Consider the following 6,977-nt stretch of genomic DNA (forward strand, 5'->3'; position numbering starts at 1 on the left):
AGTTCCCAATCTTCAGAGTTGCGTTTAATTCTTTCCAGAAGGTCCATCTGAATTCAATAGTTTTCTTCATAAAGGAACCAGTTGAAGAAGAATCAAGCATGGTTTGATAATCCTGAGAAAGTCGAGCATAAAAAATTTGTAAGATACTTCCTCTTGAGAGCTCATGATTGGGGCATGTGTACATCATGTTCTTAAGCCTCCCCAAGCTTGAGAGATGCTTTATCCTTCATGAGGCCAAAAATAATATATATAATTCCGATCACGATGAACGAGATGCATAACATAAAACTTTTGATGAAATTCCAATCTCAATCGGTTCCAATCCCAAGCTCCAATATCATCACATAGCCTATACCATGTCAATGCCTTTCCCTTCACAGATAAAGGGAAAACATTATTCTTAACTTCAATGCTGGGAATACCTAGAAGCTTAAATAATTCTCAAACTTTATCCACATAGCTGAGGTTCATATCAGGATGTATTGTTCCATCTCCTGCATAAGGATTAGCTAGCAGTTTCTTTATCATACCCGAAGGAATCTCATAATAAATATTTTCAATAGGTGCAGTAGGTTGAGGAGCAACTCTTTGTCCTTCCGGTCAAGGTGAAGATACCCCGAACAAGCCCCTCAAAGGATTGTTTTCCATAGTAACAAGTGATAGTAAATTTCAGCATGTAATATAAATCTTCCCTTACCAAATTCCACTCACCAAAGGCGCTTCACTCCTCGGAAACAGCGCCAGAAAAGTGTCAAGATGACCCACAAGTATAGGGGATCAATCATAGTCCTTTGATAAATAAGAGTTTCCAACCCAGCGAGGAGCACAAGGAAATGACAAGCGGTTTTTAGTAAGGTATTTTCTGCAGGCACTGAAATTGTCGGTAAGAAATACTCCTTCCGTCCGGGAAAAGTTGTCTCCGACGACATTTTGCGAAAATCACCTCCCCTTTCCTCCGACAAACAACACACTCCCCGCGCCAGAGCCAGAGCTCCCTTGCTCGTCTCCCCCTCGCCGGAGCTCCCCCGCGCCAGAGCTCACCTCCTCTGCTCCCCCGCACAGCTCTCCCGCGCGTCACCGGAGCTCCCTCTCCCCACGCCACTGCCGCGTTGCTTCCCCCCTCCTCGTTCCTCTCATCGTCCCCCCATGGCGAATCACGGCGAGGAAGGCTCGACTTTTTTTGATCTGCTATCTGACGGCGTCCTTCCCCGAGGGCGGCGAGCCGAAGCTTCCCCTGCGCGTCGTCGACCACCTCCTCATTGGCTGGACGCCGTCGACCATGAACCCAGTATTCTCCAAGCGCACGCCGCTGTGTGGGTCGCCGAGACGCCAAGGCCGAGGCAGAGCTCCAGGCCATCGAGGTCGCGTACGCCGCCGAGTCCGGCAAGCGCCGCCAACTCCCAGACTGGTCCAAGGCACCCGCCCCCGCCTCCGTCTGCCCATAGCCCAACCCAGTCCCCTCGCCCCCCTCCTGCCAAGGTGCGGCTCCCCCCTCTTCTTGCCTCCCGCTTTCCCCTTCTTGTACTCCAAAATGCTTCTTTTGAGTACATTAGCTGTCAATTTAGTCTATCTTGAAGCTTGGGAGCTTCTTTAGCAAGTTCACTGTAAAATTGAGTACAAGATCACGGAAAATTTTCTGGAGTGTATGTTCTGCAGTCACTGAATTTTCTCGAGTGCATGTTTACTGAATTTTCTGAAGTGTATGTTCACTGAATTTGGTTTTCAGTAGTGTTAAGAGTTCAAATCAATAGTGCAGGTTCGTGTACATGGCCACCCCCCATGGATATGCATTGGGGCGCTCCTGGGAGAGAGGATTCATGGCCATCCTAGCTAGCTGCTAGGTGGAGAACGTGTTAGGTTCTTGCTGTCCGTGGCAAAAGCTGGGGCGATCGAGTAGGAGTAGCTAGCAGTGTTGATGGTGTGTGGTGTAGAGAACCATGCAGATGTCATGGGCAGGCACTCATAGTCTAAATTTCATTGATGTCAAATTTTATTTATGTGTCAAGTTTGAAATCAACTTGACTGAACATCAACTTGTTCTGGTTTAGTGTAGAATCACTTAAGTAGATGGAGTAGTTATTTTTTATACTCTCACTGAAGACTGTGTTGCTAAATCGACATCAAGTTTAGGAACAAGTGTGTGTTCCTAAATAATCTTCAGTTTCCACTATATTTACTGTCAAGTCTGAAATTTTGATCTTTACTGTCAAGTCTGATTTGTCTCTGAACATTGGTTACAGTAAATTAGTGGTTAACTGGACATAAGGATTAGATCTTAGCTAGTGCTCTTTTCAGATGGCTTGTTCTCAAAATTTGGTACTCCATTAGAGTAACTTAATTCTCAATATTAACCGTTTCAGTTTCTAACAAGTTTCTTCCATGTGTTCTGAATTAAGTACAGTCAATGATCAAGTGATCTCTTCTCCAAGTTGCCTGAAATTGAATCAGTCATTTAGTTAACTTGGATTTTTTTTTCCAAAATCTGTACATTTAGTCAAGTTTCTTCCATGTGTTCTGAATTAAGTACACTATGGGATCATTTTATTTTACTGTAGATTTGCTTGCAACTGGTTTTAGAAGTATTGCTCGTTTTCCAATTTATGCTGTTTTTTGATCTTTTATGCATAGTTTTATTAGAAGTATTGCTTGTCAAAAGAGTGTTTAGAGATTTTAGGGCTATGTCTAGAAAATCATACCAAGAGTACAAAAGATGAAAGGAGATCTTTCTTGTTGTGGCCAAAAGAAAATGGATGGATATACGTAATGTAGGAGGAGGATCATGTTTTCAGTGCCTTAGTACACAAAAGTAGGCAAAGTTTCTGTAAGAATATACTTAAATCAAGTTTATTCAGTTAACTAAATCAAGTTTATTCAGTTAAGGACAGAATTATTTTGATCAAGTAATTACTGTGACAACATTGCAACATTTCTTCAGAGTACATGATCAGTTTTGCCCCTTTTTAGTAAAGAGGTGCAGCAACTTTCTGGGATTTCTGAAACTTTAGTCACCGGGACAATATACAGTCACCTGGGAGTCACCTGGGATTTCTGAAACAATACCGCCACTTGGACAATTCAAAACAGTTAACTGAAAGTGTCTAAAACAGTTAAGTGTTTCTGGGATTTCTTTTTTCTTCTGCAAGGCATGATTTCTTTTTTCTTCTTCTTTTTTCTCTGGTGTGTCATGTCTTTTTTTAGACTAAAAGTGAATCAGAGCAAAAATCTTCTATGTCAGTGTGCTAGAAATAAGAAGACAAAATTGGACTAAAATGAATGACTGAAATTGGACAATTGGAAACTTTAGGCATGTTTGCAATTGGACAAATGGTGTATAAATCCAAATAAATCAAATAAATTCAAATGATTCAAATAATCTTAGTTTGCAATTGGAAACTTTAGGCATGTTTGCAATTGGATAAATGGTGCACACTTGTTTATTTCCTCTCTAGTGGCCTAATTCTAGTGGAACTTTGGTTGGTTAGTGCTCTTCTGTTGCTTTTGACTAATCTTAGTTTGACGGACCTGACTTGTGCTCATTTCCAGTGGACTTCACATTCCAAAGGAGGGACAGAATCTGGAGTAATTGATTATTTCCAAAATCTGGAGTAATCTTCTCAAGTTACATGATCAGTTGTGCTTGACTGAAAATTTTCACAGGAAAATTTTGACTGGAGTAACAGAGGCATAACAGTACAAATTACAGGTATAGATTGCTCTGTTCAACAAACTTCCTATCAGTCCAACAATGTTTCTGAATCTAAACTTTTTCAGTTAACAGAACCTGAACCTGAACATGTTCAGTTAACAGAACCTGAACTTTTTAACCTTCCCTCTCCCTTTCAGGCGAATGTGGATGTTGCACACTATTGTGAAGGTGTAGCACTGCCCAATTAAATTTCCACTTCACATATCTACTTCAATTTCTACTACAAATTCACCTTTTCAACAGCAGACGCGGGGCAGAGAAGTCAGACGGCGAGGATGAGCAGAAGCATCAGACGGCGAGGAGGAGCAGAAGCATCAGACGGCGAGGACTCGATCTGGGGGCGTTGGCTTCGCCCAACAGCTGCAGCATCAGAGGCTGGAGGGAATCGCGGCGGCAGCAGAAGGAAGCGGCGGCCGGCGACTTGCCCAAATCCCGCACCGGCGGCCGCGGGCGCGAGGAAGCGGGCAGAGGATGAGGGCGCGGGCCGCACCGGCTAGGGACGCGAGCAGGGCGACGAGGGAGGTGCCTTCAGCCGTGGAGGAGGCGGGCGTCCAGTTGGTCGCCGCGGAGGAGCAGTCACCTCCGTGTGGGCGGCGGCGCAGCTCGCCTTCGTGCAGGCGGCGCAGGCGGGCAGGGGCGCCGCGGATTGGCAGCGGCGGCGCAGCGGCGACGCAGGTGGACGGCAGCGCGCTGGGCTCTACGGTGGCTGCCGACGGCGCGCTGGGCTTGTTCTTGCCACGGGCGTCCGGAGGAGGAAGAAGCAAAGGGGTAATTAGCAGGAGATTTAAAATCCTAAGGGTTTATTTGCAAAAATCATAATGAACTACGCCGTGGACAACTTTTCCCGGACGGAGGGAGTACTTTGATAGCAGGGTCATTTGTAATGAGCAAATAATAGTAAATGGTATTAAAGGTGCAAAAAGGTATCCCAATCCTTTTGTTAGCAAAGGATAGGCCGGAACGGTCTCTTATAGTAAGCAAAGTGTTCTTGAGGACACGCGGGAATTTAATCTAGTCATTGTAACCATGTTTGTTTGATTCGTGTTTGTTACTTTGATAATTTGATATGTGAGTGGACCGGTAATTGGATGTTGTTCTTAGTTTAACAAGCCTCCCACCTATGATTACCCCCTCTGGCAAGCATCCGCAACTATGAAAGAAGAATTAAGATAAATCTAACCATAGCATGAAACATATGGATCCAAATCAGCCCCTTGCGGAAGAGCGCATAAACTAGGGTTAAACTTCTTTCACTCTGGCAACCCATCATCTAATTACTACTCCACAATGCTTTCCCTTAGGCACAAAGATGGTGAAGTGTCATGTAGTCGACGTTCACATAATACCACTAAGGGAAACAACAACATACATATCATCAAATTATCGAACGAATACCAAATTCACATGATTACTTATAACAAGACTTCTCCCATGTCCTCAAGAACAAACGTGACTACTCACAAATCATATTCATGCTCAAGCTCGGAGGGGTATTGAATAGCATAATAGATCTGAACATATGATCTTCCACCAAATAAACCAACAAGCATCAACTACGAGATGTAATCAACACTACTAGCAACCCACAGGTACCAATCTGAGGTTTTGAGAAAAAGATTGAATACATGAGATGAAGTAGGCTTTGAGATAAGATGGTGCTGGTGAACATGTTGATGAAGATTGGCCCTCCCATGATGAGAGGATTGTTGGTGATGATGATGGCTTCGATTTCCCCCTCCCAGAGGGAAGTTTCCCTGGCGGAATCTCTCCGCCGGAGAGCAAAAGTGCTCCTGCCCAGGTTCTGCCTCGAGACGGCAGCTCTTCATCCCCAAACCTTCCTTCTGATTTTTCTAGGGAAAATGACATCATATAGGAGAAGATGGGCCCCGGAGGCCTGCCAGTGGCGCCACAAGCTTAGGGGCGCGCTCCAAGCTTGTGGCTGCCTAGTGGGTCCCCCTCTAGTATTTCTTTCACCAATAATTTTAATATGTTTCAAAATATTTATCCATGAATTTCTAGCTCATTTGGAGATGTTCAGAAAAAGTGCCTCTAATGTAGCCTTTTCCGGTCCAGAATTCCAGCTGGCGGCAATCTCCCTCTTTATGTGAAACTTGCAAAATAAGAAAGAAAAGGCATAAGAATTATATCACAAAGTGAAATAACAGTCCGTAATGAAATAAATATCGACATAGAAACATGATGTAAAATGGACATATCAGTGTTCTTGGGCCTAGCCATATTCTAACAGAGGGGTGTTGAGAACCTCCTCGTCAAACTCACGAAGTAGGCTCTTCCGCGAATAAAACTGCTTATTTCCTCTGAACCGTCCTTCGAGCTCCTGCTCTGCATTGAGAACCTCGGTCCATTTATCCATCACCTATCCTGCTCGGCTCGAAGCTTTTGGTATGTTAGCTTCATCCTTTTGGCAGAGCTGAGCAGCCGCTAATGAAAGGTCTGTAGCCAAGGATCATCTAATGGTTCCTCGGGTATATCAAACTCATTCGGTCCGAGGCTTGAATCTTCCTTAGACTCTGGATAATAGTCAATCTCCTTAGGGTCATCATCGTCCCCGTTGGTTGTGGTGCCATTGATGGGACCATTGTTGGCGTTATAGCATGCGTCCTAGTCATCTACGTCGTCTAGGGTATCGCTGTAATTGGTGGCATCGTCGTTATCCGTGGCTTCATTGCTAGCATCGCCATTTCCTGTGCCTTTATTACGGTGTCGCTGATGTCGGCGTTCGGGTGGCTTTTCCCCTTTCTCCTCCCTTTTATCCTTGGGGGTGTCTACCATGTAGACATCAAAGGTAGATGTTGATGTCCAATTCCCGGTATAACCAGATGTTAGCAGTGATGTTGTATATATATGACATGTCGCTGACGTCCTCTTCCATATTAATGGCCTCCTCGGAGGCATAGTACAACACATCAGTTAAATCCTCGATCGTGGCAACTATGTCGCTGGTGGGTGGGTCAAAAAGTCCCATAGTTTTTGATCTAGATCAAACCTGACCTCTGGCCGAGGTCAGCACGTCTGAGATCCTGAGGTTTTGAGCTTAATCCGACATCTTGTTGAAAACAAGAAGATCAGTTTTACCCATCATCCTACAACGGGTGACATCGAGACGGACTTGTGCCTGGGCAGCACAGGGTGTCGCCCTGGGATTCCGATCACGCAGGCTCAATGCCTGAACCAACAAGGAAGTGTTTGGATCCGAGCTCGAGGCTAGATCCGTGGGGGCCACTATGTCGGGGGCTCATTCTGAGATCAA

At 44.8% G+C, this 6,977-nt stretch overlaps 1 long non-coding RNA gene across 1 annotated transcript; it reads left to right on the forward strand.

The window, feature by feature from the left end:
- Window positions 1–1,290: 1,290 nt before the first annotated feature.
- On the forward strand, window positions 1,291–4,429 carry LOC123044930 (uncharacterized). The gene is made up of 3 exons (XR_006420772.1): window positions 1,291–1,479; window positions 3,544–3,703; window positions 3,844–4,429. It is a non-coding gene; the product is annotated as an uncharacterized lncRNA (long non-coding RNA).
- Window positions 4,430–6,977: the final 2,548 nt, after the last annotated feature.

Source organism: Triticum aestivum, chromosome 2B, assembly GCF_018294505.1.
Source record: "Triticum aestivum cultivar Chinese Spring chromosome 2B, IWGSC CS RefSeq v2.1, whole genome shotgun sequence".
NCBI classification, from domain to species: domain Eukaryota; kingdom Viridiplantae; phylum Streptophyta; class Magnoliopsida; order Poales; family Poaceae; genus Triticum; species Triticum aestivum.